The sequence below is a fragment of the Ambystoma mexicanum genome, chromosome 4q, assembly GCF_040938575.1.
Source record: "Ambystoma mexicanum isolate Mex_15411 chromosome 4q, UKY_AmexF1_1, whole genome shotgun sequence".
NCBI lineage: Eukaryota > Metazoa > Chordata > Amphibia > Caudata > Ambystomatidae > Ambystoma > Ambystoma mexicanum.
This window is the reverse complement of record NC_090928.1, coordinates 434,798,296-434,811,692: the sequence shown is the minus strand read 5'-3', so window position 1 is coordinate 434,811,692 and position 13,397 is coordinate 434,798,296. Positions and strand designations below refer to the sequence as shown.

General features: G+C 35.6%; 5 non-coding genes across 5 annotated transcripts; all 5 read right to left on the bottom strand.

Moving 5' to 3' along the window:
- Window positions 1-365: 365 nt before the first annotated feature.
- TRNAC-GCA (transfer RNA cysteine (anticodon GCA)) lies at window positions 366-437 on the bottom strand. The gene has a single exon. It is a non-coding gene; the product is annotated as a tRNA-Cys (tRNA).
- A 2,542-nt stretch (window positions 438-2,979) lies between these two features.
- Window positions 2,980-3,051, bottom strand: TRNAC-GCA (transfer RNA cysteine (anticodon GCA)). The gene has a single exon. It is a non-coding gene; the product is annotated as a tRNA-Cys (tRNA).
- An 881-nt stretch (window positions 3,052-3,932) lies between these two features.
- On the bottom strand, window positions 3,933-4,004 carry TRNAC-GCA (transfer RNA cysteine (anticodon GCA)). The gene has a single exon. It is a non-coding gene; the product is annotated as a tRNA-Cys (tRNA).
- A 3,706-nt stretch (window positions 4,005-7,710) lies between these two features.
- Window positions 7,711-7,782, bottom strand: TRNAS-GCU (transfer RNA serine (anticodon GCU)). The gene has a single exon. It is a non-coding gene; the product is annotated as a tRNA-Ser (tRNA).
- Window positions 7,783-10,506: 2,724 nt separating this feature from the next.
- Window positions 10,507-10,578, bottom strand: TRNAS-GCU (transfer RNA serine (anticodon GCU)). Its single transcript has one exon. It is a non-coding gene; the product is annotated as a tRNA-Ser (tRNA).
- Between the last annotated feature and the right edge of the window lie 2,819 nt (window positions 10,579-13,397).

Below are 13,397 nucleotides of genomic sequence, written 5' to 3'. Positions count from 1 at the left end.
GAGTGGGTGACTGTATGGAACTTTTAGAACTAATGACATCAGTGCACTTCTGGTTAGCTGTTCAAATTAATACATTTAATTAAGGGCATATTATTGGTTTCCACCACAGTTTTATAACATTCATATGAGCTTCCAATGGACTATTTCAAACTGATAATATCACCAGTAGAACTTGGGTGAATGTAAAACACAGCTTGCATCACATGAAGAAATCCTAAACAGCTTAATGGTGTTTACCCTATGTTTCAGGAGATGATCAGGAGTCTTTTCAAATGTAGAAATGTGTTGCTCATTACATAAAATGCTAAGATTGTAAATGTTTTCTTCAATTTAAAAAATATTTCTACAGGTTAAACAGTTGGATAAGGGGGCACCCAGATTTGAACTAGGGACCTCTTGATCTGCAGTCAAATGCTCTACCACTGAGCTATACCACCAGTTCAGAAATGTTCTCCTTTATTAATTCTGTAATATGTACAAAGTGCAAGCAACATGCAATCACCATCAAAGCAATGCATTTTCAGCCACCAAACCCTCCTTATAAGTATATGGGGTGCGAAGGATGTCCTTTATCTGCCTTGGTAAAATACAGTGAGGTTTCCATTGCAAGAATTCATACATTTCGTATCACATGTAGATCTTGGAACATGGAAAAAAAATCTTTTGTCAAATGCACACATTCTGCAAAATGTAACTGCTTCTCTAGTGCAGTTTGTTGATTTTGTGCTAAGAGCATAGTTAAACCCAATTGTTCATTGTTTTGTATATGAAATGATGATATATCCTATTGTTTCTCAAAAAGTGCATTGGGTTGAAAAACATTTTAACAGGATCTATTGAAGAGGGTATATGGTTATGAAACAGGGACTTCTTGAACTGCACTCCTACACTCTACCACTGAGTTAAACCCTTGAATGCTGAAAACTGCCCTTTTAAAAAAAGGTGATAGAGTGGGTGACTGTATGGAACTTGTAGAACTAATGACATCAGTGCACTTCTGGTAAGCTGTTCAAATTAATACATCTAATTAAGGGCATAAGATTGTAAATGTTTTCTTCAATTTATTTCTACAGGTAAAACAGTGGACAAGGGGGCACCCAGATTTGAACTAGGAACCTCTTGATCTGCAGTTAAATGCTCTACCACTGAGCTATACCCCCAGTTCTGAAATTTTCACCTTTATTTATTCAGTAATATGTTCAAAGTGGAAGCAACATGCAATCACCATCAAAGCAATGCATTTTCAGCCACCAAACCCTCCTTATAATTATAAGGGGTACACAAGATGTCCTTTATCTGCCTTGGTAAAATACAGTGAGGTTTCCATTGCAAGAATTCATACATTTCGTATCACATGTAGATCTTGGAACATGGAAAAAAAACTTTTGTCAAATGCACAAATTCTGCAAAACGTAACTGCTTCTCTACTGCAGTTTGTTGATTTTGTGCTAAGAGCATAGTTAAACCCAATTGTTCATTGTTTTGTATATGAAATGATGATATATCTTATTGTTTCTTACAGTGCATTGGGTTGAAAAACATTTTAACAGGATCTATTGAAGAGGGTATATGGTTATGAAACAGGGACTTCTTGAACTGCACTCCTACGCTCTACCACTGAGTTAAACCCTTGAATGCTGAAAACTGCCCTTTTTTTAAAAAGGTGATAGAGTGGGTGACTGTATGGAACTTGTAGAACTAATGACATCAGTGTACTTCTGGTCAGCTGTACAAATGAATACATTTCATTAAGGGAATATTATTGGTTTCCACCACAGTTTTATAACATTCATATGAGCTTCCAATGGACTATTTCAAACTGATAATATCACCAGTAGAACTTGGGTGAATGTAAAACACAGCTTGTATCATACGAAGAAATCCTAAACAGTTTCATGGTGTTTACCCTATATTTCAGATGATGATCAGGAGTATTTCAAATGTAGAAATGTGTTGCGCATTACATAAAATGCTAAGAATGTAAATGTTTTCTCCAATTTATTTAATTAAAAAAAAATGTCTACAGGTAAAACAGTTGGATAAGGGGGCACCCAGATTTGAACTAGGGACCTCTTGATCTACAGTCAAATGCTGTACCAGTGAGCTATACCCCCAGTTCTGAAATGATCTCCTTTATTAATTCTGTAATATGTACAAAGTGCAAGCAACATGCAATCACCATCAAAGCAATGCATATTCAGCCACCAAACCCTCATCTAAGTATATGGGGTGTGAAGGATGTCCTTAATCTGCCTTGGTAAAATACAGTGAGGTTTCCATTGCAAGAATTCATACATTTCGTATCACATGTAGATCTTGGAACATGAAAAAAAAACTTTTGTCAAATGCACACATTCTGCAAAACGTAACTGCTTCTCTACTCCAGTTTGTTGATTTTGTGCTAAGAGTATAGTTAAACCCAATGGTTCATTGTTTTGTATATGAAATGATGATATATCTTATTGTTTCTTACAGTGCATTGGGTTCAAAAACATTTTAACTGGATCTATTGAAGAGGGTATATGGTTATGAAACAGGGACTTCTTGAACTGCACTCCTACGCACTACCACTGAGTTAAACCCTTGAATGCTGAAAACTGCCCTTTTTTTAAAAAGGTGATAGAGTGGGTGACTGTATGGAACTTGTAGAACTAATGACATCAGTGTACTTCTGGTCAGCTGTACAAATGAATACATTTCATTAAGGGAATATTATTGGTTTCCACCACAGTTTTATAACATTCATATGAGCTTCCAATGGACTATTTCAAACTGATAATATCACCAGTAGAACTTGGGCGAATGTAAAACACAGCTTGTATCATACGAAGAAATCCTAAACAGTTTCATGGTGTTTACCCTATGTTTCAGGAGATGATCAGGAGTCTTTCAAATGTAGAAATGTGTTGCTCATTACATAAAATGCTAAGATTGTAAAGGTTTTCTTCAATTTATTTCTACAGGTAAAACAGCTGGAGAAGGGGGCACCCAGATTTGAACTAGGGACTTCTTGATCTGCAGTCAAATGCTCTACCACTGAGCTATACCCCCAGTTCTTAAATGTTTACCTTTATTTATTCAGTAATATGTTCAAAGTGGAAGCAACATGCAATCACCATCAAAGCAATGCATTTTCAGCCACCAAACCCTCCTTATAAGTATAAGGGGTACACAAGATGTCCTTTATCTGCCTTGGTAAAATTCTGTGAGGTCTCCATTGCAAGAATTCATACATTTCGTATCACATGTAGATCTTGGAACATGGAAAAAAAAACGTTTGTCAAATGCACAAATTCTGCAAAACGTAACTGCTTCTCTACTGCAGTTTGTTGATTTTGTGCTAAGAGCATAGTTAAACCCAATTCTTCATTGTTTTGGATATGAAATGAAGATATATCTTATTGTTTCTTACAGTGCATTGGGATGAAAAACATTTTAACAGGATCTATTGAAGAGGGTATATGGTTATGAAACAGGGACTTCTTGAACTGCACACCTACCCTCTTCCACTGACATAAACCCTTGAATCCTGAAAACTGCCCTTTTTTTAAAAAGTGATAGAGTGGGTGACTGTATGGAACTTGTAGAACTAATGACACTAATGCACTTCTGGTCAGCTGTACAAATTAATACATGTCATTAAGGGCATATTATTGGTTTCCACCACAGTTTTATAACATTCATATGAGCTTCCAATGGACTATTTCAAACTGATAATATCACCAGTAGAACTTGGGTGAATGTAAAACACAGCTTGTATCATACGAAGAAATCCTAAACAGTTTCATGTTGTTTACCCTATGATTCGGATGATGATCAGGAGTATTTCAAATGTAGAAATGTGTTGCTCATTACATAAAATGCTAAGAATGTAAATGTTTCTTCAATTTATTTAATTAAAAAAATATTTCTACAGGTAAAACAGTTGGATAAGGGGGCACCCAGATTTGAACTAGGGACCTCTTGATCTGCAGTCAAACGCTCTACCACTGAGCTATACCCCCAATTCTGAAATGTTCTCCATTATTAATTCTGTAATATGTACAAAGTGCAAGCAACATGAAGTCACCATCAAAGCAATGCATTTTCAGCCACCAAACCCTCCTTATAAGTATATGGGGTGTGAAGGATGTCCTTTATCTGCCTTGGTAAAATACAGTGAGGTTTCCATTGCAAGAATTCATACATTTCGTATCACATGTAGATCTTGGAACATGAAAAAAAAACTTTTGTCAAATGCACACATTCTGCAAAATGTAACTGCTTCTCTACTGCAGTTTGTTGATTTTGTGCTAAGAGCGTAGTTAAACCCAATTGTTCATTGTTTTGTATATGAAATGATGATATATGTTATTGTTTCTTACAGTGCATTGGGTTCAAAAACATTTTTTTAACAGGATCTATTGAAGAGGGTATATGGTTATGAAACAGGGACTTCTTGAACTGCACTCCTACGCTCTACCACTGAGTTAAACCCTTGAATGCTGAAAACTGCCCTTTTATTTTAAAAAGGTGATAGAGTGGGTGACTGTATGGAACTTGTAGAACTAATGACATCAGTGCACTTCTGGTCAGCTGTACAAATGAATACATTTCATTAAGGGAATATTATTGGTTTCCACCACAGTTTTATAACATTCATATGGACTTCCAATGGACTATTTCAAACTGATAATATCACCAGTAGAACTTGGGTGAATGTAAAACACAGCTTGTATCATACGAAGAAATCCTAAACAGTTTCATGGTGTTTACCCTATGTTTCAGGAGATGATCAGGAGTCTTTCAAATGTAGAAATGTGTTGCTCATTACATAAAATGCTAAGAATGTAAATGTTATCTTCAATTTATTTAATTAAAAAAATATTTCTACAGGTAAAACAGTTGGATAAGGGGGCACCCAGATTTGAACTAGGGACCTCTTGATCTACAGTGAAATGCTCTACCACTGAGCTATACCCCCAATTCTGAAATGTTCTCCATTATTAATTCTGTAATATGTACAAAGTGCAAGCAACATGAAGTCACCATCAAAGCAATGCATTTTCAGCCACCAAACCCTCCTTATAAGTATATGGGGTGTGAAGGATGTCCTTTATCTGCCTTGGTAAAATACAGTGAGGTTTCCATTGCAAGAATTCATACATTTCGTATCACATGTAGATCTTGGAACATGAAAAAAAAACATTTGTCAAATGCACACATTCTGCAAAATGTAACTGCTTCTCTACTGCAGTTTGTTGATTTTGTGCTAAGAGCATAGTTAAACCCAATTGTTCATTGTTTTGTATATGAAATGATGATATATCTTATTGTTTCTTACAGTGCATTGGGTTCAAAAACATTTTTTTAACAGGATCTATTGAAGAGGGTATATGGTTATGAAACAGGGACTTCTTGAACTGCACTCCTACGCTCTACCACTGAGTTAAACCCTTGAATGCTGAAAACTGCCCTTTTTTTAAAAAGGTGATAGAGTGGGTGACTGTATGGAACTTGTAGAACTAATGACATCTGTGTACTTCTGGTCAGCTGTACAAATGAATACATTTCATTAAGGGAATATTATTGGTTTCCACCACAGTTTTATAACATTCATATGAGCTTCCAATGGACTATTTCAAACTGATAATATCACCAGTAGAACTTGGGTGAATGTAAAACACAGCTTGTATCATACGAAGAAATCCTAAACAGTTTCATGGTGTTTACCCTATGTTTCAGGAGATGATCAGGAGTCTTTCAAATGTAGAAATGTGTTGCTCATTACATAAAATGCTAAGATTGTAAAGGTTTTCTTCAATTTATTTCTAAAGGTAAAACAGCTGGAGAAGGGAGCACCCAGATTTGAACTAGGGACCTCTTGATCTGCAGTCAAATGCTCTATCACTGAGCTCTACCCCCCTTTTTGAAATGTTCATCTTTATTTATTCAGTAATATGTACAAAGTGGAAGCAACATGCAATCACCATCAAAGCAATGCAATTTCAGCCACCAAACCCTCCTTATAAGTATAAGGGGTACAAAAGATGTCCTTTATCTGCCTTGGTAAAATACAGTGAGGTTTCTATTGCAAGAATTCATACATTTCGTATCACATGTAGATCTTGGAACATGAAAAAAAAACTTTTGTCAAATGCACAAATTCTGCAAAACGTAACTGCTTCTCTACTGCAGTTTGTTGATTTTGTGCTAAGAGCATAGTTAAACCTAATTGTTCATTGTTTTGTATATGAAATCATGATATATCTTATTGTTTCTTACAGTGCATTGGGTTGAAAAACATTTTAACAGGATCTATTGAAGAGGGTATATGGTTATGAAACAGGGACTTCTTGAACTGCACTCCTACGCTCTACCACTGAGTTTAACTCTCTAATGCTGAAAACTGCCCTTTTATTTTAAAAAGGTGATAGAGTGGGTGACTGTATGGAACTTGTAGAACTAATGACATCAGTGCACTTCTGGTCAGCTGTACAAATGAATACATTTCATTAAGGGAATATTATTGGTTTCCACCACTGTTTTATAACATTCATATGGGCTTCCAATGGACTATTTCAAACTGATAATATCACCAGTAGAACTTGGGTGAATGTAAAACACAGCTTGTATCATACGAAGAAATCCTAAACAGTTTCATGGTGTTTACCCTATGTTTCAGGAGATGATCAGGAGTCTTTCAAATGTAGAAATGTGTTGCTCATTACATAAAATGCTAAGATTGTAAAGGTTTTCTTCAATTTATTTCTACAGGTAAAACATTTGGAGAAGGGTGCACCCAGATTTGAACTAGGGACCTCTTGATCTGCAGTAAAATGCTCTACCACTGAGCTATACCCCCCTTTTTGAAATGTTCACCTTTATTTATTCAGTAATATGTACAAAGTGGAAGCAACATGCAATCACCATCAAAGCAATGCAATTTCAGCCACCAAACCCTCCTTATAAGAATAAGGGGTAGAAAAAATGTCCTTTATCTGCCTTGGTAAAATACAGTGAGGTTTCCATTGCAAGAATTCATACATTTTGTATCACATGTAGATCTGGGAACATGGAAAAAAAATCTTTTGTCAAATGCACAAATTCTGCAAAACGTAACTGCTTCTCTACTGCAGTTTGTTGATTTTGTGCTAAGAGCTTAGTTAAACCCAATTGTTCATTGTTTTGTATATGAAATGATGATATATCTTATTGTTTCTTACAGTGCATTGGGTTGAAAAAGATTTTAACAGGATCTATTGAAGAGGGTATATGGTTATGAAACAGGGACTTCTTGAACTGCACTCCTACGCTCTACCACTGAGTTAATCCCTTGAATGCTGAAAACTGCCCTTTTTTAAAAAGGTGATAGAGTGGGTGACTGTATGGAACTTGTAGAACTAATGACATCAGTGCACTTCTGGTCAGCTGTACAAATCAATGCATTTCATTAAGGGCATATTATTGGTTTCCACCACAGTTTTATAACATTCATATGAGCTTCCAATGGACTATTTCAAACTGATAATATCACCAGTAGAACTTGGGTGAATGTACAACACAGCTTGTATCACATGAAGAAATCCTAAACAGCTTAATGGTGTTTACCCTATGTTTCAGGAGATGATCAGGAGTATTTCAAATGTAGAAAAGTGTTTGTCATTACATAAAATGCTAAGATTGTAAATGTTTTCTTCAATTTATTTCTACAGGTAAAACAGTTGGACAAGGGGGCACCCAGATTTTAACTAGGGACCTCTTGATCAGCAGTCAAATGCTCTACCACTGAGCTATAGCCCCATTTCTGAACTGTTCTCCTTTATTTATTCAGTAATGTGTACAAAGTGGAAGCAACATGCAATCACCATCAAAGCAATACATTTTCAGCCACCAAACCCTCCTTATAAGTATAAGGGTACAAAGGATGTCTTTTATCTGCCTTGGTAAAATACAGTGAGGTTTCCATTGCAAGAATTCTTACATTTCGTATCACATGTAGATCTTGGAACATGGAAAAAAAATATTTTGTCAAATGTACAAATTCTGCAAATGCAACTGCTTCTCTACTGCAGTTTGTTGATTTTGTGCTAAGAGCTTAGTTAAACCCAATTGTTTTGTATATGAAATGATGATATATCTTATTGTTTCTTACAGTGCATTGGGTTGAAAAACATTTTAACAGGATCTATTGAAGAGGGTATATGGTTATGAAACAGGGACTTCTTGAACTACGCTCTACCACTGATTTAAACCACTAAATGCTGAAAACTGCCCTTTTTTAAAAAGGTGATAGAGTGGGTCACTGTATGGAGCTTGTAGAACTAATGACATCAGTGCATTTCTGGTCAGCTGTACGAATCAATACATTTCATTAAGGGCATATTATTGGTTTCCACCACAGTTTTATAACATTCATATGAGCTTCCAATGGACTATTTCAAACTGATAATAATACCAGTAGAACTTGGGTGAATGTACAACACAGCTTGTATCATATGAAGCAATCCTAAACAGCTTAATGCTGTTTACCCTATGTTTCAGGAGATGATCAGGAGTATTTCAAATGTAGAAATGTGTTGCTCATTACATAAAATGCTAAGATTGTAAATGTTTTCTTCAATTTATTTCTAGAGGTAAAACTGTTGGACAAGGGGGCACCCAGATTTGAACTAGGGACCTCTTGATCTGCAGTGAAATGCTCTACCACTGAACTATAGCCCCATTTCTGTACTGTTCTCCTTTATTTATTCATTAATATGTACAAAGTGGAAGCAACATGCAATCACCATCAAATCAATGCATTTTCAGCCACCAAACCCTCCTTATAACTATAAGTTTACAAAAGATGTCCTTTATCTGCCTTGGTAAAATACAGTGAGGTTTCCATTGCAAGAATTCTTACATTTCGTATCACATGTAGATCTTGGAACATGGAAAAAAAATCTTTTGTCAAATGCACAAATTCTGCAAAATGTAACTGCTTCTCTACTGCAGTTTGTTGATTTTGTGCTAAGAGCATAGTTAAACCCAATTGTTCATTGTTTTGTATATGAAATTATGATATATCCTATTGTTTCTTACAGTGCTTTGGGTTGAAAAACATTTTAACAGGATCTATTGAAGAGGGTATATGGTTATGAAACAGGGACTTCTTGAACTACACTCCTACGCTCTACCACTGACATAAACCCTTGAATGTTGAAAACTGCCCTTTTTTAAAAAGGTGATAGAGTGGGTGACTGTATGGAACTTGTAGAACTAATGACATCAGTGTACTTCTGGTCAGCTGTACAAATTAATACATTTCATTAAGGGCATATTATTGGTTTCCACCACAGTTTTATAACATTCATATGAGCTTCCAATGGACTATTTCAAACTGATAATATCACCAGTAGAACTGGGGTGAATGTAAAACACAGCTTGTATCATACGAAGAAATCCTAAACAGTTTCATGGTGTTTACCCTATGTTTCAGGAGATGATCAGGAGTCTTTCAAATGTAGAAATGTGTTGCTCATTACATAAAATGCTAAGATTGTAAAGGTTTTCTTCAATTTATTTCTACAGGTAAAACATTTGGAGAAGGGTGCACCCAGATTTGAACTAGGGACCTCTTGATCTGCAGTAAAATGCTCTACCACTGAGCTATACCCCCCTTTTTGAAATGTTCACCTTTATTTATTCAGTAATATGTACAAAGTGGAAGCAACATGCAATCACCATCAAAGCAATGCAATTTCATCCACCAAACCCTCCTTATAAGAATAAGGGGTAGAAAAAATGTCCTTTATCTGCCTTGGTAAAATACAGTGAGGTTTCCATTGCAAGAATTCATACATTTTGTATCACATGTAGATCTGGGAACATGGAAAAAAAATCTTTTGTCAAATGCACAAATTCTGCAAAACGTAACTGCTTCTCTACTGCAGTTTGTTGATTTTGTGCTAAGAGCTTAGTTAAACCCAATTGTTCATTGTTTTGTATATGAAATGATGATATATCTTATTGTTTCTTACAGTGCATTGGGTTGAAAAAGATTTTAACAGGATCTATTGAAGAGGGTATATGGTTATGAAACAGGGACTTCTTGAACTGCACTCCTACGCTCTACCACTGAGTTAATCCCTTGAATGCTGAAAACTGCCCTTTTTTAAAAAGGTGATAGAGTGGGTGACTGTATGGAACTTGTAGAACTAATGACATCAGTGCACTTCTGGTCAGCTGTACAAATCAATGCATTTCATTAAGGGCATATTATTGGTTTCCACCACAGTTTTATAACATTCATATGAGCTTCCAATGGACTATTTCAAACTGATAATATCACCAGTAGAACTTGGGTGAATGTACAACACAGCTTGTATCACATGAAGAAATCCTAAACAGCTTAATGGTGTTTACCCTATGTTTCAGGAGATGATCAGGAGTATTTCAAATGTAGAAAAGTGTTTGTCATTACATAAAATGCTAAGATTGTAAATGTTTTCTTCAATTTATTTCTACAGGTAAAACAGTTGGACAAGGGGGCACCCAGATTTTAACTAGGGACCTCTTGATCAGCAGTCAAATGCTCTACCACTGAGCTATAGCCCCATTTCTGAACTGTTCTCCTTTATTTATTCAGTAATGTGTACAAAGTGGAAGCAACATGCAATCACCATCAAAGCAATACATTTTCAGCCACCAAACCCTCCTTATAAGTATAAGGGTACAAAGGATGTCTTTTATCTGCCTTGGTAAAATACAGTGAGGTTTCCATTGCAAGAATTCTTACATTTTGTATCACATGTAGATCTTGGAACATGGAAAAAAAATATTTTGTCAAATGTACAAATTCTGCAAATGCAACTGCTTCTCTACTGCAGTTTGTTGATTTTGTGCTAAGAGCTTAGTTAAACCCAATTGTTTTGTATATGAAATGATGATATATCTTATTGTTTCTTACAGTGCATTGGGTTGAAGAACATTTTAACAGGATCTATTGAAGAGGGTATATGGTTATGAAACAGGGACTTCTTGAACTACGCTCTACCACTGATTTAAACCACTAAATGCTGAAAACTGCCCTTTTTTAAAAAGGTGATAGAGTGGGTCACTGTATGGAGCTTGTAGAACTAATGACATCAGTGCATTTCTGGTCAGCTGTACGAATCAATACATTTCATTAAGGGCATATTATTGGTTTCCACCACAGTTTTATAACATTCATATGAGCTTCCAATGGACTATTTCAAACTGATAATAATACCAGTAGAACTTGGGTGAATGTACAACACAGCTTGTATCATATGAAGCAATCCTAAACAGCTTAATGCTGTTTACCCTATGTTTCAGGAGATGATCAGGAGTATTTCAAATGTAGAAATGTGTTGCTCATTACATAAAATGCTAAGATTGTAAATGTTTTCTTCAATTTATTTCTAGAGGTAAAACTGTTGGACAAGGGGGCACCCAGATTTGAACTAGGGACCTCTTGATCTGCAGTGAAATGCTCTACCACTGAACTATAGCCCCATTTCTGTACTGTTCTCCTTTATTTATTCATTAATATGTACAAAGTGGAAGCAACATGCAATCACCATCAAATCAATGCATTTTCAGCCACCAAACCCTCCTTATAACTATAAGTTTACAAAAGATGTCCTTTATCTGCCTTGGTAAAATACAGTGAGGTTTCCATTGCAAGAATTCTTACATTTCGTATCACATGTAGATCTTGGAACATGGAAAAAAAATCTTTTGTCAAATGCACAAATTCTGCAAAATGTAACTGCTTCTCTACTGCAGTTTGTTGATTTTGTGCTAAGAGCATAGTTAAACCCAATTGTTCATTGTTTTGTATATGAAATGATGATATATCCTATTGTTTCTTACAGTGCTTTGGGTTGAAAAACATTTTAACAGGATCTATTGAAGAGGGTATATGGTTATGAAACAGGGACTTCTTGAACTACACTCCTACGCTCTACCACTGACATAAACCCTTGAATGTTGAAAACTGCCCTTTTTTAAAAAGGTGATAGAGTGGGTGACTGTATGGAACTTGTAGAACTAATGACATCAGTGTACTTCTGGTCAGCTGTACAAATTAATACATTTCATTAAGGGCATATTATTGGTTTCCACCACAGTTTTATAACATTCATATGAGCTTCCAATGGACTATTTCAAACTGATAATATCACCAGTAGAACTGGGGTGAATGTAAAACACAGCTTGTATCATACGAAGAAATCCTAAACAGTTTCATGGTGTTTACCCTATGATTCGGATGATGATCAGGAGTATTTCAAATGTAGAAATGTGTTGCTCATTACATAAAATTCTAAGATTGTAAATGTTTTCTTCAATTTATTTAAAAAAATATTTCTACAGGTGAAACAGTTGGACGAGAGGGCACCCAGATTTGAACTAGGGACCTCTTGATCGGCAGTCAAATGCTCTACCACTGAGCTATACCCCCTTTCTGAAATGTTCCCCTTTATTTATTCAGTAATATGTACAAAGTGGAAGCAACATGCAATCACCATCAAAGCAATGCAATTTCAGCCACCAAACCCTCCTTATAAGTATAACGGGTACAAAAGATGTCCTTTATCTGCCTTGGTAAAATACAGTGAGGTTTCCATTGCAAGAATTCATGCATTTCATATCACATGTGGATCTTGGAACATGAAAAAAAAACTTTTGTCAAATGCACAAAATCTGCAAAACGTAACTGCTTCTCTACTGCAGTTTGTTGATTTTGTGCTAAGAGCATAGTTAAACCGAACTGTTCATTGTTTTGTATATGAAATGATGATATATCTGATTGTTTCTTACAGTGCATTGGGTTGAAAACATTTTAACAGGATCTATTGAATAGGGTATATGGTTATGAAACAGGGACTTCTTGAACTGCACTCCTACGCTCTACCACTGAGTTAAACCCTTGAATGCTGAAAACTGCCCTTTTTTAAAAAGGTGATAGAGTGGGTGACTGTATGGAACTTTTAGAACTAATGACATCAGTGCACTTCTGGTCAGCTGTACAAATTAATACATTTCATTAAGGGCATATTATTGGTTTCCACCACAGTTTTATAACATTCATATGAGCTTCCAATGGACTATTTCAAACTGATAATATCACCAGTAGAACTTGGGTGAATGTAAAACACAGCTTGTATCATATGAAGAAATCCTAAACAGCTTAATGCTGTTTACCCTATGTTTCAGGAGATGATCAGGAGTATTTCAAAAGTAGAAATGTGTCGCTCATTACATAAAATGCTAAGATTGTAAATGTTTTCTTCAATTTATTTCTACATGTAAAACAGTTGGACAAGGGGGCACCCAGATTTAAACCAGGGACCTCTTGATCTGCAGTCAAATGCTCTACCACTGAGATATAACCCCCTTTCTGAAATGTT